The 23,440-nt window shown below is 43.6% G+C and overlaps 1 protein-coding gene across 1 annotated transcript in view; it reads right to left on the bottom strand.

The window, feature by feature from the left end:
* The window catches only part of LOC141109954 (free fatty acid receptor 2-like), a 61,849-nt gene extending 40,554 nt beyond the window's left edge, over positions 1-21,295 (bottom strand). The window contains exon 1 of the mRNA XM_073601208.1: positions 21,141-21,295. The gene's annotated coding sequence lies outside the window, so the exon portion shown is untranslated. The remainder of the gene's footprint in view (positions 1-21,140) is intronic.
* Between the last annotated feature and the right edge of the window lie 2,145 nt (positions 21,296-23,440).

Here is a 23,440-nt window from a genome sequence, read left to right as displayed (position 1 = left end):
ATCATATGCAGCCACTTGTGCCCAGTATATGCAGCCACTTGTGCCAATCAAATGTAGCCACTTGTGCCCATCATATGCAGCCACTTTTTCCCCATCAAATGCAGCCACTTGTTCCCATCATATGCAGCCACTTGTGTCCATCAAATGCATCCACTTGTGCCCATCAAATGCAGCCACTTGTTCCCATCATATGCAGCCACTTGTGTCCATCAAATGCATCCACTTGTGTCCATCAAATGCAGCCGCTTGTTCTCATCATATGCAGCCACATGTGCCCATCAAATGCATCCACTTTTGCCCATCAAATGCAGCCACTTGTGCCCATATGCAGCCTCTTTGCTCACCTACTGCTTCTTTTGAGTGAAGAGAATATTCAGGTATGGGGGACCAACTGACCCCCACATCATACTGGGGTGAGCAAAGCTATGTAAGCTATGTTGGGGGGGGGGGCTGGCATTTCAGAGAACCGCTTGACTTGCCTTTATGGTCAAAGCACAGGTTCACTTTAAACTGTATATTCGGCTTTGATTATTGCAACTACCAGGGGCGGATCCAGGGGGGGGGGCAACGGGGCAATTGCCCCCTCCGAGAAATGCAGGTGAGTGTCACTGTGAGAGAGCCGCCGGGCGGCTCTGTGAGTAAAAGAGCTGCCGGGCGGCTCCATAGGTGACAGAGCACCGCTGACATGTGTGGCCAATCAGGGAGCAGGCGGGCGGGGGAGCAGAGAGATGACATCATCTCTCACCGCCCGCCCTGCATCCCTGCAGTTCCTCCCCATCATGCAGGCAGCTGCGGCAGCAGAGAGATTACATCATCTCTCTGCTGCCTGTCTCTGGGACACAAGAGACCACCTTAGCAGGTGGCAAGTGACAATCTGCATTTGGTGACAGGCGACATGGCAAGTGACAATCTGCAACATGTGGCAGGCGACGTGGCAAGTGACATGCAAGTGACAATCCGCAGCGTGGCAGGCGACGTGGCAAGTGACAATCTGCATCTGGTGACAGGCGACGTGGCAAGTGACAATCCGCAACATGTGGCAGGCGACGTGGCAAGTGACAATCTGCATCTGGTGACAGGCGACGTGGCAAGTGACAATCCGCAACATGTGGCAGGCGACGTGGCAAGTGACAATCTGCATCTGGTGACAGGCGACGTGGCAAGTGACAATCCGCAACATGTGACAGGCGACGTGGCAAGAGACAATCTGCATCTGGTGACAGGCGACCTGGCAAGTGACAATCCGCAACATGTGGCAGGCGACGTGGCAAGTGACAATCTGCATCTGGTGACAGGTGACGTGGCAAGTGACAATCCGCAACATGTGGCAGGCGACGTGGCAAGTGACATGGCAAGTGACAATCCGCAACGTGGCAAGTGACAATCTGCATCTGGTGACAGGCGACGTGGCAAGTGACAATCCGCAACATGTGGCAGGCGACGTGGCAAGTGACAATATGCATCTGGTGACAGGTGACGTGGCAAGTGACAATATGCATCTGGTGACAGGTGACGTGGCAAGTGACACACTCGGGGCTCCCACTGATTCTGCATTATGGTGAGTTAAACTATTTAATTTTTTATAACAATGTAATAATAGTAATAATGCGCTTCAATCATCCTGACACCATAACAACCATGGTGCCGTGATGATTGAAGCGCCAACACCAGCCATTTCCCCGATAGATGTACCCCAAAAAAATATATTTTCTGGCAGTGCCCCTCCCGAGACTAGACTCTGGATCCGCCCCTGGCAACTACGTTTGCTGCTAGTAGAACAATCCCGGTGGACTGCCGTGCACAGGTCTGACCTTTATCATTAGACAAAGGAGACACGAATTTTACTGAGCAACCTCTGTCCCTGCGGCCACCTATAATGTGATTGATCCGACTAGGGCTCATTATTACATGGAAGATGACATCAATTATCTGCCAGTGTCCTCAGCTGTCAATAGTATTCATGGATATATTAACAATCTGCTTGGTTGTCTTCATAATTAACATATACAGAGCAATCATTCATGAGATCTAGAGGTACCAGTACTGAAGATTATTAATCATTCTCTTAAAGCTGTGAGCGCAAACGAGAAAGTCTAGGAAGTCTAGCCAAACAGCGGAATACACATTTGGAGTGTACATGTACTGTATAGGAATTATTTTGCTTGCTGGGAAAAAAAAAGAAAAAATGAATATCAATATATATATATATCAATATATATATATGTGTGTATGTGTGTGTGTGTATAGCTATATATATCTATATATAGATATATATAAATAATAATTAAAAAAAAAAAAAATATATATATATATATATATATATATATATATATATATATATATATATATATTGTATACATACTGAAAGTAGAGTGAGTCACTCCTGTCATGTTATACACTTCTCACCACACCGGGATCCACATCAACCATGGGCTCCCAATCAATGCACCAAAGATATACAGAAAAAAATGAGGATGAGATCTCTGTAAAATGCAATTAATCATTACTTCAAAAATCCATCTTCATGTACAAATAATTGATCTAACAAGCAACTGTACAGTTTCACACAATACATGGCTTGAAAAAGAGCAGAGTGTTGCGTGAAACTGTACAGTTGCTTGTTAGATCAATTATTTGTACATGAAGATGGATTTTTGAAGTAATGATTAATTGCATTTTACGAGATCTCATCCTCAATTTTTTTTTGTGTGTATATATATATATATATATATATATATATATATATATATATATATATATATATACAGTGAGGACAGAAAGTATTCGGACCCCCCCTTACATTTTTCACTCTTTGTTATATTGCAGCCATTTGCTAAAATCAATTCAGTTCATTTTTTTCCTCATTAATGTACACACAGCACCCCATATTGACAATAAAACACAGAATTGTTGACATTTTTGCAGATTTATTAAAAAAGAAAAACTGAAATATCACATGGTCCTAAGTATTCAGACCCTTTGCTGTGACACTTATATACTTAACTCAGGTGCTGTCCATTTCTTCTGATCATCCTTGAGATGGTTCTACACCTTCATTTGAGTCCAGCTGCGTTTGATTATACTGATTGGACTTGATTAGGAAAGCCACACACCTGTCTATATAAGACCTTACAGCTCACAGTGCATGTCAGAGCAAATGAGAATCATGAGGTCAAAGGGACTGCCTGAAGAGCTCAGAGACAGAATTGTGGCAAGGCACAGATCTGGCCAAGGTTACAAAAAAATTTCTGCTGCACTTAAGGTTTCTAAAAGCACAGTGGCCTCCATAATCCTTAAATGGAAGACGTTTGGGACGACCAGAACCCTTCCTAGAGCTGGCCGTCCGGCCAAACTGAACTATCAGGGAGAAGAGCCTTGGTGAGAGACATAAAGAAGAACCCAAAGATCACTGTGGCTGAGCTCCAGAGATGCAGTCGGGAGATGGGAGAAAGTTGTCGGGGCTTTATGGCAGAGTGGCCCGACAGAAGCTTCTCCTCAGTGCAAGACACATGAAAGCCCGCATGGAGTTTGCTAAAAAACACCTGAAGGACTCCAAGATGGTGAGAAATAAGATTCTCTGGTCTGATGAGACAAAGATAGAACTTTTTGGCCTTAATTCTAAGTGGTATGTGTGGAGAAAACCAGGCACTGCTCATCACCTGTCCAATACAGTCCCAACAGTGAAGCATGGTGGTGGCAGCATCATGCTGTGGACGTGTTTTTCAGCTGCAGGGACAGGACGACTGGTTGCAATCGAGGGAAAGATGAATGCGGCCAAGTGCAGGGATATCCTGGACGAAAACCTTCTCCAGAGTGCTCAGGACCTCAGACTGGGCCGAAGGTTTACCTTCCAACAAGACAATGACCCTAAGCACACAGCTAAAATAATGAAGGAGTGGCTTCACAACAACTCTGTGACTGTTCTTGAATGGCCCAGCCAGAGCCCTGACTTAAACCCAATTGAGCATCTCTGGAGAGACCTAAAATGGCTCCACCAACGTTTACCATCCAACCTGACAGAACTGGAGAGGATCTGCAAGGAGGAATGGCAGAGGATCCCCAAATCCAGGTGTGAAAAACTTGTTGCATCTTTCCCAAAAAGACTCATGGCTGTATTAGATCAAAAGGGGCTTCTACTAAATACTGAGCAAAGGGTCTGAATACTTAGGACCATGTGATATTTCAGTTTTTCTTTTTTAATAAATCTGCAAAAATGTCAACAATTCTGTGTTTTTCTGTCAATATGGGGAGCTGTGTGTACATTAATGAGGGAAAAAACTTAAATGATTTTAGCAAATGGCTGCAATATAACAAAGAGTGAAAAATGTAAGGGGGTCTGAATACTTTCCGTCCCCGCTATATATATATATATATATATATATATATATATATATATATATTTTTTTTTTTCCATATATTTTTTCATTATTTATACAAATATATATACAGTATCTCGCAAAAGTAATTACACCCCTCACATTTTTGTAAATATTTTCTTCTATCTTTTCATGTGACAACACTGAAGAAATGACACTTTGCTACAATGTAAAGTAGTGAGTGTACAGCTTGTATAACAGTGTAAATTTGCTGACCCCTCAAAATAACTCAACACACAGCCATTAATGTCTAAACCGCTGGTAACAAAAGTGAGTACACCCCTGTGGCGTAATTAGAACCTTCAGGGCCCCGATGCAAGAAACCATGAAGGGCCCCCCCTGACCCCCCGGACAGGGCCCGGTCGCAAGTGGGTGGCTGTATATAAAGGAACCGATTTCTCCACCCCCCCCGCGCTTCTCCTCCTCTCCCTCCCGCAGTCATTCAGCGACTGCAGGAGGAAAATGGAGAGATCGATTCCTCTATGCCAGTGTTTCTCAATCTTTTTGCAGTCAGGGCACCCCTGAAGTATACCCTTAGGTGAACGGGGCTGCACTCCAACCACCCCGCAACTGTGTGCACTGTATGCAGTTGCAGCCTAGTGATGATGCATTTAAGGGGTTAAAACAGAGGTGGTCAGGAGGCAACATATTGCCTCTTTAGCGGCTGTCAAATGCCTCCGAAAAGCGATCTGAGCATGGACCGCTTTTCAGAGGAACAGCATTTTTTTGCTGGTACTATGAACAAGCAAGAAAAAAAAAATCAGTTCTGATTGTACACATATAAGGGGTCAGTACATACATGTAAACACACACACATATAAATAAATGCACATATGCACACACATATAAACACATACACACACACATACATACACACATACACACACACACACATGCATGCACACACATACATTATCTCACAAAAGTGAGTACACCCCTCACATTTTTGTAAATATATTATTCTATATTTTCATGTGACAACACTGAAGAAATGACACTTTGTTACAATGTAAAGTAGTGAGTGTACAGCTTGTATAACAGTGTAAATTTGCTGTCCCCTCAAAATAACTCAACACACAGCCATTAATGTCTAAACCGCTGGCAACAAAAGTGAGTACACCCCTAAGTGAAAATCTCCAAATTGGGATCAAAGTGTCAATATTTTGTGTGGCCACCATTATTTTCCAGCACTGCCTTAACCCTCTTGGGCATGGAGTTCACCAGAGCTTCACAGGTTGTCACTGAAGTCCTCTTCCACTCCTCCATGATGACATCACAGAGCTGGTGGATGTTAGAGACCTTCCATCTGAGGATGCTCCACAGATGCTCAATAGGGTTTAGGTCTGGAGACATGCTTGGCCAGTCCATCATCTTTACCCTCAGCTTCTTTAGCAAGGCAGTGGTCATCTTGGAGGTGTGTTTGGGGTTGCACATGCAAACTCCATGCAGATAGTGTCGTGGTTGGGATTCGAGGCGATGACCCTTGTGTTGCAAAGCAGAAGTGCAGCAGAAGCAATAAAAAAACAGACAGGGGTCTTAACCCTTCCTTAATGCAACCAAAATTTTCTTAAAAAGTTTGGGCTATAGACTTTTAGCATCCATTGTTACCTGAACCTCAGTCAGATAATATTATGATTCATTACAATTACGATAATACCATTCATCATTGATTGAGTGTGCGAAGTTCTCACAGAGTTCAGGCACATGTCAGGAGGTGACGCACCAAAGACAGAAATATTTACAAGCAAATAAAATCGAATTCTTAGATACAAGGAGGATGAAAACCAGACAAGGAAAGTTCAACCAATTCTATTCTGCGCCCTGCCTACTTCCTGTCCTCTGCCACCCCAGCCACAATATTTTATCTAAGAGGGAGGAAATACAATTAGCCAATATTGTCACAATGTGATAATCAGTTCAATAATCTTTGCCCTAATTAATGACATCATCGCCACGCAGATATTGTCTTAATTAGGTTACCCTGTAAAGAGCAGATCGTATTCATTCATTACCTTGCTGGAAGCCATCTAACGCATGTACTGGGAACGTCTAATGATTGTGGACAGCTGCCTGATTATAAAACAATAAATTCATAGAAATCTGGTGACATCTGCTTCTGATCTCACTTATTATTTATTATCACATTAAACATGAAATGAAACAATAAAATATACATGGGATTAAAAATTGTGCCCGCCAGTCATTGCCATAAGTTAGAGCATACCCGTCTTCAACCAATCAAATATTAGATAACCCCACCACTGGATAATAGCCATACTTTTATTGCTAGGTGCACAGCCGCCGCCCACGTGATTGGCCAAACAAAAGATCATGTACATTGACCCGCCACCCGATCCTGCTACCAAAACGAGGTTAGATTGTGTCTGGCCATTGACTATCTATGGAGCCCCTTTAAGATGATACATGAGGTTCCAGAGCCGGAAGAAACCCAACACTAACCCTTCCCATAACCCTAACACTGTACCTCCCACACTAACTCCCCCTCTAACACTCACACCTAAAACTAATCCTCATATTACCTCTCTTTGTTACCCTAACACTAATCCTTACATTAACCCTCCCTGTAACCCTAATTCTGTCCCTATCCCAAATCCTCCCAGGAGCCCTAACACTAATCCTTACACTAACCCTTACCCTAACACTCCCACTATCCTAACCTTAAAAATAATCTTTAAATGAATTCCCTGTTTAAACTCTGACACTAACTGTTATACACTCTCTAACCCTTTGTCAGGGCCGCTCAGCTGTCGGCTAATTGCCAGCTCCCATCTCTCTCCACAGTTACTCAGCTGTTGATGATCCTGCTCGTCAGTCCTGCCTACTTAAGCCGTCCAGTCCAGAGGAGCTCTGCCTTCGCCTTGGTCACATCACAAGAAACTATCTCCTGCGTTCCTGTTTAAAGACTGGCTTTGCTGACATCCCTTCTGGCTACAGATCCTGCTTGCTGTTCCACTACAATGATCCCTGACTTCTGGCTTGGCTGACTATCCGTTCCGGTTACTGAACTTTGGCTATGTTTTGATTATGTTTGTTCATTTTACTTTTATTATTAAACAAGTGTGATTTAACTGTACTTCTGTCTCGGTCTGATTTCATGGTTCCTGACACCCTTACACTAACCTTCCCTGTTATCTTTACACTAACCTTCCTTATAACCTCAAAACTATCCCTTTCTTTAACCTCAACACAAACCCTCCCTGTAACCTCAACATTAATCTTTCCTGTAACCTCAACACTAACCCTCCCTGTAACCTCAACATTAATCCTCCCTGTAACCTCAACTCTTATCCTCCCTGTAACCCCAACATTAATCCTCCCTGTAACCTCAATAATAACCTTCCCTGTAACTTCAACACTTATCCTCCCTGTAACCTCAACACTAGTCGCCCCTGTAACCTCAAGAATAACCTTCCCTGTAACCCCAACAGTAACCTTCCCTGTAATCTCAACACTAACCTTCTCTGTAGCCCCGACTCTAACCTTCCCTGTAACCTCAACACTAACCCTCCCTGTAACCTCAACACTAACCTTTCCTCCAAACCTCACACTAACCTTTCCTAAATCCCTCCCACTAATTCTCCATGTTACCCCAACACTAACCCTCCCTGTAACCTCAACACTAGCCTTCCCTGAAACCTTAACCCTAACCTTCCCTGGAACCTCAACAATAACCCTCCCTGTAACCTCAACGCCAGCCACCCCTGTAACTACAACACTAAGTTTTCATGGAACCTCAACACTAAACCTCCATGTAACCTCAACAATAACCTTCCCTAGAACCTCAACACTAACCCTCCATATAACCTCAACAGTAATGCTCCATGTAACCTCAACACCAACCCTCCCTGTAACCTCAACACTGACCTTCCCTGTAACCTTCAAACTAACACTCCCTGGAACCTCAACACCAACCATCCCTGTAAACACAAAGCTAACTTTCCCTGTAACCTCAACACCAACCCTCTCCGTGACCTCAACACTAACCTTCCCTGGAACCTCAACACTAACCCTCCATGCAACCTCAGTACTAACCCTCCCTGTAACCCCAACATTAACCCTCCCTGTAGCCTCAACAATAACCTTCCCTGTAACCCTAATGCTAACCCTCCCTGTAACCTCAACACTAACCCTCCCTGTAACCTCAGCACTAACCCTCCCTGTAACCTCAGCACTAACCCTCCCTGTAACCTCAACACTAATCCTCCATGTGACCTCAACACTAATCCTCCGTGTAACCTCAACACTAATCCTCCATGTAACCTCAGCACTAACCCTCCCTGTAACCTCAGCACTAACCCTCCCTGTAACCTCAACACTAATCCTCCATGTGACCTCAACACTAATCCTCCATGTGACCTCAACACTAATCCTCCGTGTAACCTCAACACTAATCCTCCATGTAACCTCAACACTAACCTTCCCTGTAAACACAAAACTAACTTTCCCTGTAACCTCAACACCAACCCTCTCTGTGACCTCAACACTAACCTTCCCTGGAACCTCAACACTAACCCTCCATGTGACCTCAACACTAATCCTCCATGTAACCTCAACACTAACCTTCCCTGTAACCTCAGTACTAACCCTCCCTGTAACCCCAACACTAACCTTCCTTGTAAGCTCACACTACCCCTACCTTTTGTGAACATCTTATTAGCACGCTCACCTGTGCCGGCCCACTTGCTGCCAAATGCCTACCTTCCCGCGGAAAAAGAGAGCAACTAAAAAATTCTGCTACCAACATCTCCTTCTTCACTTGACTGACTCCAATTTTCAAGATTTTCCTCCATCTTACACTGGGAGTGACAATCAGTAATATGTGTACGTGGTTTCCTTCCACACTCCTAACATGCTAGAGGGTTCATCGTCTCCAATCTAAATTGGCCCTCTTAACAATGATGTGTATGTGAGATAGAGACATTAGATTGTAAGCTCATTAGTGCAGCAACCGACATGGATGCAACGTGCTGAATGCCATATAATTACCTGGAAGAAGGAAAGACTCATTAGCCACAAAGTTACAATTGTCTGTATTTCCTCCAATCCAATTACTGGTGTTGCAAGGCATCTCCCCTCCGGCAATCGCCGTGCAGCACCTCTGCAGATGGCGAGCACTTAATCTAGCAGTCACAGTATGATGTAATTAGATTTCCAGTGCCATTTCCTACTGATCCTGAATATTGATCTGGTATAGAAACAGAGCAGACATTCAGGGGATTAGCGAGTATTCCCCTTCGGTTTTACCAGCAACGCCAACTATAAAACATTTCAGGGGTTGTCCTGTAAGCCAACTGGGGATTTAATGCTTAAAGTGGTATTAAAGCCCAAAAACAAAAATGTAATTTATTGCAGCTTACCAGTCTTTGGATGTGGCGGCTACATTACTTTTCCTATTTTTTTTTTTTTTCCATTCACCTGGTGATCCAGCCAGTAACACACTTCTCATCTTACAGTGCCTTGAATTGCTGAAGAACAGCATCCCCACAACATGATGCTGTCACCACCATGTTTCACGGTGGGGATGGTGTGTTCAGGGTGATGTGCAGTGTTAGTTTTCCACCACACATAGCGTTTTGCTTTGAGGCCAAAAAGTTCACTTTTGGTCTCATCTGACCAGAGCACCTTCTTCCACATGTTTGCTGTGTCCCCCACATGGCTTCTTGCAGACTGCAAACAGGACTTCTTATGGCTTTCTTTCTACAATGACTTTCTTCTTGCCACTCTTCCATAAAGGCCAGATTTGTGGAGTGCACGACTAAAAGTTGTCCTGTGGACAGATTCTCCCACCTGAGCTGTGGATCTCTGCAGCTCCTCCAGGGTTAGTTTAGGTGGACGGTAGGGATGGTCCCGATCAGGGGCGTTGCTAGGTCTACAAAAGATCTGGGGCTAGAGCCCATAGCAGCGTAGTAAAGAAAGTCATACACTTGGGCGGGCATACACATGTATATAATATATGTGTGTGTGTGTATATATATCCCCATAGAGCTCCCCCTTACATCAGGGTCCCCAGAGAGCCTCCCCCCTTGCATTAGGGTCCCCAGAGAGCCTCCCCTTTGCATTAGGGTACCCAGAGAGCCTCTCCCTTACATTAGGGTCCCCAGAGAGTCTCCCCCTTAAATCAGGGTCCCCAGAGAGCCTCCCCCTAAAATCAGGGTCCCCAGAGAGCCCCCCACTCACATCAGGGTCCCCAGAGAGCCTCCCCTGCCCTTGGGGACCCCTGCAGAGACTCGGAGCTATGGGCCCCAGATTCGGGGCTACAGCCCCAAAAGCCACCCCCTAGCGATGCCACTGGTCCCGATGTTCGAAATGAACGTAAATTTGACTCGAACATAGGGTGTTTGTTTGTTCGCAAACAAACCGAAAATATGGGGCGTTCGCGGCAAATTTGAGCGCCACGGAGCGCCCCATAATGCACTGCGAGATCGCAGTGCATTGACAGCTGCTGATTGGCCACAGCATGCACCTGACCTGCATGCTTTAGGCCAATCACAGCGCAATCTGCTATGAGAGCCATAATTGGCCAAAGGCAGGGTGCCTTTGGCCAATCATGGCTCAAAGGGTCCACGTCCCACACTATATAAGGCTGCTTACACAGCGGACGTGTATAGTGTGATAACGTGGAGAGGAGAACTTGATCTAGATTAAGCAGGTTAGTTAGTGGCGTGCAGGCAGAGCACTCCAAAGCACCCTTCCCATGTTGAGAGCATGTGGCCTGGTATGGTTCAGGAGCGGGGGTTCACTCACTCGCCCCCCCCCATCCTGTTCACCAGGCTGCATGCTCTGATAAGGGTCTGGTATGGATTTGGGGGGGGGGGACCCCATGCCAATTTAAAAAAAAAAAAACCATACCAGACCCGAAGGTAAAATCGCTGCAAAAAACACAGCAAAATCGTGGTAAAAACACGCCACTTCGAAACGCTCAACGCTGTTTTGGTTGTAACATGACAAAATGTGGAAAATTTCAAGGGGTATGAATACTTTTTCAAGGCACTGTAGAGTGTCTCCACTCTGGATGGAGGATGCGAGTCTGCTGGCTATCACGACCAATCGCGCCCACAATCGCGACTGCCTGCGTCCAGGGCCGGTCCCTCACATGTAAACGCAGCGCAAGTGGCCGCAATTGGCGGTAATAACCGGCAGCCTCTTATTACTTTCAATGGGGCTGCCTACTCATGGCTAATTGCGGGGTTCTCGCATATAATCGCCAGCAATGTGCCTTCACAAGTCTGAATATGCTGTACCACTTAAACACCAACCATTCTTTTTTTTGTTACTGTTACTATCCCAAAATATTTTATCCAAAGTTGGGGGGGGGGGGGGAGACACATGGCTGATGAGGGTGTCAGGCACTGGACTCTGGGTCATAGGAAGGAAAATGTTAATACAAACATGCCACTTGATGTTTTATCTTAAACCTCCTGCAAATTTCGGCCAGTTCCTGGTGGACCATCCAAACTTCGCTTAGTGGGTGGCCTTGCCCTCCACCTCCCACCCAACATTCTCCAACGGAAAAACTGAAGGAGCCACACAGGAAACAGCGGCTGCAGCCAATCAGATTTTGGTATATCAAAGATGGTCCGGTCGTTTAACAAACAGCAGAAATGGCTGTCAAAATACAGTTGCCACGGCTTTCCCAGCTTAGGTTGAGAAGATGTTATCAGTCTGCTGCACGCAGGAGCAACCACTTTCTCAGTCCCCCCCCCCAGTGATCACTCAAGCTGTACACTGTACATTTGTAGCAATTGGTGAACATTGGTGAACACAGGCAAGAACTGCACAGGCACTTGGATTTATAGGATTGTGTTATTGTGTTGAGTCCAGTAATTACATGGTAACTCTGGATGAAGCCTGGACGAACATGGTGCCGTTCTTCTGGAGAGAAAAGCAGATGAACATCCACTCAGAATAATCACTCACCCTACTGTCCATTTAATACCATGACCAATCTGGAGGTTGTCAAACCTGCAATGCCCATTGTGAGGGGCTCCCACCATCCCTGTGCCAAGTTCCTGGGTCTACACATCTTTGCTCATTATAAGGGGTTCCCACCATCCCTCTGTTGAGTTACTGGGTCTATACAACTGTTGTGTCCATTATGAGAGGTTCCACCATACCTGTGCTAAGATCCTGGGTCTACATACCTGCTGTGCCCATTATGAGGGGTTCCCACCATCCCTGTGCTGAGTTCCCACGTCTGCTCAATTGCTGTGCTCATTATGAGGGGTTCCCACCATCCCTGTGCTGAATTCCTGGGTCTACATACCTGCTGTGCCCATTATGAGGGGTTCCCACCATCCCTGTGCTGAATTCCTGGGTCTACATACCTGCTGTGCCCATTATGAGGGGTTCTCACCATCCCTGTGCTGAGTTCCCAGGTCTGCTCACTTGCTATGCCCATTATGAGGGGTTACCATCATCCATGTGTTGAGTTTCTGGGTCTACACCCCTGCTGTGCCCATTATGAGGGGTTCCCACCATCCCTGTGCTGAGTTTCTGGGGCTACATACCTGTTGTGCCCATTATGAGGGGTTCCCACCATCCCTGTGCTGAATTCCTGGATCTACATACCTGCTGTGCCCATTATGAGGGGTTCCCACCATCCCTGTGCTGAGTTGCTGGGTCTGCATACCTCCTGTGTCCATTATGAGGGATTTCCACCATCCCTCTGTCGAGTTACTAATGCTGCGTACACACGACCAGACTTTACGGCATACTTTGCCCGGCGGACTTTACGACGGACTTTCTGAATGAACGGACTTGCCTACACACGATCAACCAAAGTCCGACGGATTCGTACGTGATGACGTACGACCGGACTAAAACAAGGAAGTTCATAGCCAATAGCTGCCCTAGCGTAGTTTTTTGTCCGTCGGACTAGCATACAGACGAGCTGACTTTTCGACCGGACTCGAGTCTGTCAAAAAGATTTGAAACGTTTCATTTCTAGGTCCGTCAAACTTTTTGGGAAAAGGAGTCCGCCGGAGCCCGCACACGATCGAATTGTCCGACGGACTCCGGTTCGCCGGACCAAGTATGCCGTAAAGTCTGGTAGTGTGTACGCGGCATTAGTCCATACAGCTGCTGTGCCCATTATGATAGCTTCTCACCATCCCTGTGCTGAGTTCCCAGGTCTGCTTACCTGCTGTGCCCATTATGATTGGTTCTCACCATCCCTGTGCTGAGTTCCCAGGTCTGCTCACCCGCTGTGCCCATTATGAGGAGCTCCCACCATCCCTGAGCCCCCCCCACACACGCACACACGGACACGCTTTCTACTAGGAAGCAATTAGAGGCGATAAGTAAATGTTCCTCTTGGCACAGGCGCTGCTACCGCACAGAACAAATGGTGACAAATGTCCTCTACAGGACGCACTTCCTGGATCTACAACATATGGCGTGGCGCAGTACACACAGGCTGTGACCGACCACATTTCTCTGCAGACTGGTCAGATCCTACCTGAAATTTTCAAGGTACAATACAACATTTGAAGGACGGACATTTCGATCAACCTCTCTGATGGAAAGATCTGAACTATCGCATGAAATATAAAAATTTTATCAGGAAAATGTGATTTCAACACTTTATGATTAGAGATGTGCATGTATAGCTTCGGATTGGTTCGTTAAGTTAATATTTTTGTTTCATCATACTCATTAAGTTAGAATGATGTATTAGTTTCCTATATTCCGATTCGGTTCTTACATTCAGATTAGTTTTGTATATATCTGAATTCAGTTTGTACATTGGGATTCGTTTTGTAAATTCGGATTTGTTTTGTATATTCAGATTCGGTTCCTATATTCGGATTTGGTTCATATATTCAGATTCATTTTGTATATTCAGAATCCGTTTTGTATATTCGGATTTGTTTCATATATTTGGATTTGGTTCCTATATTTGGATTTGGTTGCTTCATTCGGATTCATTTTGTATAATAGGATTCATTTTGTATATTCAGATTTGTTTTGTATTTTTGGATTTGCTTCCTATATTCGCATTCGGTTTGTACATTGGGAATTTGTTTTGTATATTCAGATTAATTTCGTATAATCAGAATTGTTTCGTATATTCGGATTTGGTTCGTATTTTCTGATTCATTTCGTACATTTGAATTTGGTTCAAACATTTGGACTAGTTTCGTACATTCTGATTTAGTTCGTACATTCAGATTTGTTTTGTATACTCAGATTCTTTTTTCAGATATTTGGATTCAGTTCATATATTCAGATTCGTTTAATACATTTGAATTTGATTTGTATATTTGAATTTGGTTAGTCGGATTGTTTTCGTGCATTTGGTTTGCACATTCGGGTTCGTTTTGTGCATTCGGATTTAGTTCGTATGTTCAGATTCATTCCGTACATTTGGATTTGGTTTGTATATTCAGATTCATTTCGTACATTTGGATTCGGTTCACATATTCGGATACGTTTGGTATATTCGGATTCGGTTCATACATTTGGATTCGGTTCGTACATTCGGGTTCCTTTGGTATACTTAGATTATTTTTTCATATATTTGGATTCAGTTCGCTTATTCAGATTCGTTTAATACATTTGAATTTGGTTTGTATATTTGAATTTTGTTTGTATTGTCAGATACTTTTTGTACATTTGGATTCGGTTCACATATTCGGATAAGTTTGGTATATTCGGATTCGGTTTGTTCATTTGGATTCGGTTCGTACATTCGTGTTCCTTTGGTATACTTAGTTTATTTTCTTATATATTTGGATTCAGTTTGTTTATTCAGATTCGCTTAATACATTTGAATTTGGTTTGTGTATTTGAATTTGGTTCATATAGTCGGATTCTTTTCGTACATTTGGATTCAGTTCACATATTCGGATGCGTTTGGTAGATTCGGATTTGGCTCGTACATTCGGGTTTGTTTTGGACATTCGGATTTGGTTCGTATGTTCGGATTCATTCCACATATTTGGATTCGGTTTGTATATTCAGATTCATTTTGTACATTTGGATTTGGTTCACATATTCGGATACGTTTGGTATATTCGGATTCGGTTCGTACATTCGGATTTGGTTCGTACATTCGGATTTGGTTTGTACATTCGGATTTGGTTCGTACATTCGGATTTGGTTCGTACATTCGGATTTGGTTCGTACATTCGGATTCGGTTCGTACATTCGGATTTGGTTCTTCGGATTTGGTTCGTACATTCAGAATCGTTTTGTATACTCAGATTCTTTTTTCATATATTTGGATTCAGTTCATTTATTCAGATTCGTTTAATACATTTGAATTTAGTTTGTATATTTGAATTTGGTTCGTACAGTCGGATTCTTTTCGTACATTTGGATTCGGTTCACATATTCGGATATGTTTGGTATATATTCGGATTTGGCTCGTACATTCGGGATTGTTTTGTACATTTGGATTGTACGTTCGTATGTTCGGATTCATTCCAAACATTTGGATTAATTTTGTACATTTGAATTCGGTTCACATATTCGGATACGTTTGGTATATTCGGATACATTTGGTATATTCGGATACGTTTATGTTTGCAGCTGTGCATAGTAACCAGCTTCCAACTTCAGCTTGTTTAAATAAGCTAGGACAATAAAACCTGGAAGCTGATTGGTTACTATGCAGAGCTACACCAGATTTTGCACTCTCCAGTTTTAGTAATCCCCCTATGACATCACTTCCACCCTCTACCTTTTTTTAAGGTAAATGAGAGATTTGAGGTCTTTTTGACCCCAGATCTCACATTAAAGAGGTCCTGTCGTGCTTATTTCTATTACAAGGGATGTTTACATTCCTTGTAATAGGAATAAAAGTTATACATTTTTTTTTTTAAAGGGACAGTGTTAAAAATAAATCAGAAAATAAATAAATGAATGTAAAGCGCCCACATATCCAAACGGCGTTCAAACCACACATGTGAGGTATCGCCACGAGCGAGAGCAATAATTCTAGCCCTAGACCCCCTCTGTAACTCTAAACTGGTAACCTGTAGAAAATTTGAAAATGTCGCCCAATTTGTCGCCATTCCATGAGCGTGCGCAATTTTAAAGCATGACGTGTTGGGTATCAATTTATGCGGTCTAACATCTTGTACTATATAGAAAAAAACTGGGCTAACTTTACTGTTTTTGTATTTTAAAAAAATGTATTTTTTTCCCCCAAAAAGATTGCATTTGTAAGACCACTGCACAAATACAGTGCAGCATAAAGTATTGTAACAACCGCCATTTTATTCTCTAGGGTTTCTGCTAAAAAAAAATAAATATATATATATATATATATAATGTTTGGGGGTTCTAAGTAATTTTGAAGCAAAAAATACTGATTTTAAACAACAAATGTCAGAAATAGGGTTGGTCCTTAAGTGGTTAAAATATTTTTTTCCATTTTTTTTTTTCTTACAATTTTAAAAATTATATTTTTCCATGTTTTTTACAATTTTGGATTTTTAAATTTTTTTTTTTTAAACGCTGTTTTGGATGAAATATCCAAAACAGCGTTTTGTAATTCAAATCTGTAAAAAAACATGTAAAAAAATAAATAAGATAATTTTTTAAAATGGTAAGAAAATAAAATGGAAAAAAATAATTTCCAGGTTACGAGAAAGGAAATGAGGACACAGATTCCCCAGTTCCTTTTTCAGCAGCCTGAGCTGCACTAAAGATGAATGAATAGGAGACGGAGGCTCCTCTGCATTCATAAACTGAAGCATAGTAAACAAAAAGCAAACATTAAAAGCAGACGTCTCATTCTATATTGTGCACATGGAGAATTGACTGTATACAGAATACAGAGACCTCTGTTTTTAACAAAGACTACAAATTAAAAGCTTATGAAATCTCTCTCCCCGATTTTTAATAAAAAAACAGAGGTCTCATTCTATGAGGTGCAAATGGGGAATTACCTATATACAGTGCCTTGAAAAAGTATTCATACCCTTAAAATTTTCCACATTCTGTCATGTTACAACCAAAAACGTAAATGTATTTTATTGGGATTTTATGTGATAGACCAACACAAAGTGGTACATAATTGTGAAGTGGAATGAAAATGATAAATGCTTTTCAAATTTTTTTACAAATAAATATGTGAAAAGTATGGTGTGCATTTGTATGGCGCCCCCCTGAGTCAATACTTTGTAGAACCCCCTTTCACTGCAATTACAGCTGCAAGTCTTTTTGGGGATGTCTCTACCAGCTTTGCACATCTAGAGAGGGACATTTTGCCCATTCTTCTTAGCAAAATATCTCAAGTTCTGTCAGACTGGATGGAGAGCGTCTGTGAACAGCAATTTTCAAGACTTGCCACAGATTCTTAACTGGATTTAGGTCTGGACTTTGACTGGGCCATTCTAACACATGAATATGCTTTGATCTAAATCATTCCATTGTAGCTCTGGCTGTATATTTAGGGTCGTTGTCCTGCTGGAAGGTGAACCTCCACCCCAGTCTCAAGTCTTTTGCAGACTCTAACAGGTTTTCTTCTAAGATTTCCCTGTATTTGGATCCATCCATCTTCACATCAACTCTGACCAGCTTCCCTGTCCCTGCTGAAGAAAACCATCCCCACAACATGATGCTGCCACCACCATGTTTCATGGTGGGGATGGTGTGTTCAGGGTGATGTGCAGTGTTAGTTTTCGCCCACACATAGCGTTTTGCTTTTAGGCCAAGAAGTTAAATTTTGGTCTCATCTGACCAGAGCACCTTCTTCCACATGTTTGCTGTGTCCTCCACATGGCTTCTCGCAAACTACAAACAGGACTTCTTATGGCTTTCTTTCAACAATGTCTTTCTTCTTTCCACTCTTCCATAAAGGTCAGATTTGTGGAGAGCACGACCAATAGTTGTCCTGTGGACAGATTCTCCCACCTGAGCTGTGGATCTCTGCAGCTCCTCCAGAGTTACCATGGACCTCTTGGCTGCTTCTCTGATGAATGCTCTCCTTGCCCGGCCGGTCAGTTTAGGTGGACGGCCATGTCTTGGTAGGTTTGCAGTTGTGCTCTACTCTTTACATTTTCGGATGATGGATTGAACAGAGCTCCATGAGATGTTCAAAGCTTGGGATATTTTTTTATAACCTAACCCTGCTTTAAACTTCTCCACAACTTTATCCCTGACCTGTCTGGTGTGTTCCTTGGCCTGTTCTCATGATGCTGTTTGTTCACTAAGGTTCTCTAACAAACATCTGAGGGCTTCACAAAACAGCTGTATTTATACTGAGATTACTAATTAGGTGACTTCTGAAGGCAATTGGTTCCACTAGATTTAGTTAGGGGTATCAGAGTAAAGGGGGCTGAATACAAATGCCCCCCCACACTTTTCACATATTTATTTGTAAAAAAATTTGAAAACCATTTACACAATTATTCACAATTATGTGCCACTTTGTGTTGGTCTATCACATAAAATCCCAATAAAATACATTTAGGTTTTTGGTTGTAACATGACAAAATGTGAAAAAATTCCAAGGGGTATGAATACTTTATGCACTGTACATAATACAGAGACCTCTGCTTTTACCAAAATCTGAAAATCTAAACCTGATAAACCCTGTCTATAATATTTCATCAAAAGCAGAGGTCTCATTCCCTCAAGCAGTGGTGGCGCTGCCCCCGGACGCATGGATTCCAATGGGGGGGATTTTTTTTTTTTTAAGCACATGATTAGAGCCTGATGCTCTAATTTGCTTTAAAAAAGGGCGCGCTTGGGGCGCAGAGCACTGTACCCTGAGCCCACCCAGTTGTGTGACATTAGTGAATTATTATTCTCTATTGTCTTCCTGATTCTCATCCCAGCCAATCAGGAAGCAGTTACATAGTAGGTTACATAGTAGGTGAGGTTGAAAAAAAGACACAAGTCCATCAAGTCTAATCTGTGACCCGATTGGCCAGGGAGTCTTAGGACTCCCAATCGTGTCTCGGGACACACATCCTGTTTGCCCCGGGAGGAGAATCAAAGGCCTGGTTCTTCATTCACCCTGATTCCAAAGGTGATGCCCTGATTGCCGCTGTCCTGTCCATCTCCCATGGGGGGGGGGGGTTTGATCGCTGCATTCCTATCTGTCTTCTGCGGGGGGTTCAATCGTCGTATTCACGCCTGTCTCTCGTGGAGGGTTTGGTGTTAGTTTTCTGACCCCCCCCACAATATATTAAGCCCCGGCTGCCACTGCTCACAAGTGTACATGGGGAATGAGCTATGTGCACAATACAGGGACTTCTGTTTTAAACAAATCCTGCAAATGAAAAGCTAAAAAAAATGCATCTCTAATATTTCATAAAAGCAGAGGTCTCATTCTCTAAGGCAGCCTTTCTCAACCTTTTCAACACTGAGGAACCTTTGAAATAATTCTTCAGTCTCAGGGAACCCCTGCTAAAAATTAAAAATCTATAACTCATGATACATTAGTGCAGGAGGCTTTCTCAACTAGGGTTCCTCCAGAGTTTGCTTGAGCTGTGGCTGATTGATGTCCCATTTGATGCTGCTTGCATAATTCTGGAGCCTATGCCAATCGGCAGAGCCAACTGCATAACACTAATGGTCTTTTTAGCTGTCTATAATGGAGGCATTATGACCACCATGGCAAAAGGGTAATCTTTCCCACTGATCTCCAACAAATTAGTTTTAGAAGGGGTTCCCCAAGTCCTGAAATTTAAGGGTTTTAAGGGTTCCTCTTGGTTAAAAAGGTTGAGAAAGGCTGCATTAGTGTGATGGTCAGTGGGAAGAATGCTCCTTACACTAGTGGTCATTGGGAAGAATTACCTCCTTACAGATAGCTAAAAAGATCAGTGGTGGGAACTTATCTCAGAGGCAGAAATTGACGATTGCTCAAGGAACCCCTATCAACTTCTGAAGGAACCCTATGGTTCCATGGAACCCTGGTTGAGAAACCCTGGTCTAAGGTTACACAGTTACACAGTTACTAAGGTTGAATAAAGACACCAGTCCATCCAGTTCAACCTGAGTGAGCACCCACAATTGTCCCCATCCCCGCACATTACGTCCCATCAAGATGCCCATCCACTATATTATTTTTTTTTTTTATATATTTAAGGTACCCATGTAGTGCCATCAATCTACGCAGAGCTCCACACACACCCACACCGGTCCCCACCCCCAAGGGGTCTGCAATCCAAGGTCCCCAACTCACACCCATAAACCAGGGCCAATTTTTGGACAGAAGCCAATAAACTTTTCCCATGAACACCTACCAATGTGTTCATGGGAAATTACCTATATACATAACGCAGAGACCTCTGCTTTTAACAAAGCCTGGAAATGAAAAAAACAAATAAATCTCTCTCAAATATTTTATAAAAGCAGAAGTCTCATTCTCTAAGGTGGGGACTTACCAAATACAAAACGCAGAGACCTCTGTTTTTAACATACCCTTCAAATTGAAAAAACAAATCTAATATTTCATAAAAACAGAGGTCTCATTTAATAAGCAGCATATGGGGAATTACAAAATGCAGAGACCTCCGCTTTTAAGCCTGAAAAAACTAATAAAATCTCTCTGATATTTTATATAAAAAAAACAAAAAAACAAAAAACAAACAAAAATAAAAAAAAACAGAGGTCTCATTATATAAGGTGCACATACCAAATACCAATATGCAGAGATCACTTATTTTTTAACAAAACCTGCAAAATAAAACCAGAAATCCCTGTCTCTAATATTTCCATAAAAGCAGAGGTCTGTGTTTGTAGGGATAAGAAGGGACATCATCTATGTACAAAATGTTGCCTTACTTTTGGTGTCGGCGGTTCGCTCTCTCCAGCAGACGCTCGGTCAGTTCTTGAAGAGTCCAACACAGAGTGTTCGGAGGAGTCCGGAGGTCCTTGCTTGTAGCTGTGTGTTCCCAGTCCTCCCAGTGAGTGCGCTGTCACTGCTGGACAGAGGAGGGGAGGCTGGGCCAATGGGGACTGAGCTCATCCTTTAACCACTTCAAGGATGGATTCTATTTCAAGAGTCACATTTGCTGCACAGCTCCCATCACCCCAGGAGAACATTTAGGCGACGGGAGCCCCCTGATACTTACAGTGCCTTGAAAAAGTATTCATACCCCTTGAAATTTTACACCTTTTGTCATGTTACAACCAAAAACGTTAATGTATTTTATTGGGATTTTACGTGATAGACCAACACAAAGTGGCACATAATTGTGAAGTGGAAGGAAAATGATAAATGGTTTTCAACATTTTTTACAAATAAATATGTGAAAAATGTGGGGGGCATTTAAATTTAGCTCCCTTTACGCTGATAACTCTAACTAAAATCTAGTGGAACCAATTGACTTCAGAAGTCACCTGATTAGTAAATAGAGTCCACCTGTGTGTAATTGAATCTCAGTATAAATACAGCTGTTCTGTGAAGCCCTCAGAGGTTTGTAAGAGAACCTTAGTGAACAAACAGCATCATGAAGGCCAAGGGACACACCAGACAGGTCAAGGATAAAGTTGTGGAGAAGTATAAAGCAGGGTTAGGTTATAAAAAAAATCCCAAGCTTTAACATCTCACGGAGCACTGGTCAATCCATCATCCGAAAAACAGAAAGAGTATGGCACAACTGCAAACCTACCAAGACATGGCCGTCCACCTAAACTGACAGGCCGGGCAAGGAGAGCATTCATCAGAGAAGCAGCCAAGAGGCCCAAGGTACCTCTGGAGGAGATGCAGAGATCCACAGCTCAGGTGGGAGAATCTGTCCACAGGACAACTATTAGTCGTGTTCTCCACAAATCTGCCCTTTATGGAAGAGTGGCAAGAAGAAAGACATTGTTGAGAGAAAGCCATAAAAAGTCCAGTTTGCAGTTAGTGAGAAGCCATGTGGGGGACACAGCAAACATGTGGAAGAAGGTGCTCTGGTCAGATGAGACCAAAATTTCACTTTTTGGTCTCGAAGCAAAACGCTATGTGTGGTGGAAAACTAACACTGCACATCGCCCTGAACACACCATCCCCACTGTGAAACATGGTGGTGGCAGCATTATGTTGTGGGGATGCTTTTCTTCAGCAGGGACTGGGAAGCTGGTCAGAGTTTATGGGAAGATGGATGGAGCCAAAAACATGGCAATCTTAGAAGAAAACCTGTTAGAGTCTGCAAAAGACTTGAGACGGGTGGAGGTTCACCTTCCAGCAGGACAACGACCCTAAACATACAGCTAAAGCTACAATTGGATGGTTTAGATCATATTCATGTGTTAGAATGGCCCAGTCAAAGTCCAGACCTAAATCCAATTGAGAATCTGTGGCAAGACTTGAAAATTGCACCCCCTAGTGGAGATTTCAAGCAGCTGTGCAAACATACATGGCCCACGCATGGGTTCCAAAGCTCATACCATCCCATGAACATAGTTGCCAACAGTCCCGATTTTCCCGGGACAATCCCGATTTTGGGACCCTCGTCCCGATTGGAGAGTGTCCCGAATTCGGGATTTCCCATAAGGAAAATCGGTAATGTTGTTTTTTTTTGTTTTTTTGGAGCAGCGGGCTCCAGCAAAATGACGGCCGGCGCCGCCGCTCTCTCTTCCTCTAGTGTTCAGTGAAGAGGGGAAGGGGGCTCGTTCCGTGCAGCCAATGAAGCGCCTTCTTTAGCTGCACGGCCCCTCCCCTCTCCACTGAAGCGAGCAGAAGACACGGCGTAGTCGCCGTGTCTTGCTGAAAGCTCCCAGCCCCGTACTGCGCAAGCGCTGCACCTGCGCAGTACAGGGGGTCCTCCATTGCCGAGTGGAACGTTCTCGGCAGAACACCGGCCGCTCCTGCACTGAGCGGGGGCGGGGCTGCATTGAGGGGGGGGGCTGCACTAACAGGGGGGGCTGCACTAACTGAGAGGGGGCTGCACTGAGGGGGGGGGGCTGCACTAACTGAGGGGGGGCTGCACTAACTGAGGGGGGGCTGCACTGCACTGAGGGGGGCTGCACTGCACTGAGAGGGGGCTGCACTGAGGGGGGCTGCACTAACTGAGGGGGGGCTGCACTAACTGAGGGGGGCTGCACTGAGAGGGGGCTGCACTGAGGGGGGGGCTGCACTAACTGAGGGGGGGCTGCAC

Source organism: Aquarana catesbeiana, linkage group LG10 (genome assembly GCF_042186555.1).
Source record: "Aquarana catesbeiana isolate 2022-GZ linkage group LG10, ASM4218655v1, whole genome shotgun sequence".
NCBI lineage: Eukaryota > Metazoa > Chordata > Amphibia > Anura > Ranidae > Aquarana > Aquarana catesbeiana.
The sequence above is the reverse complement of the archived record's forward strand: the minus strand, read 5'-3'. Positions and strand labels throughout refer to the sequence as shown.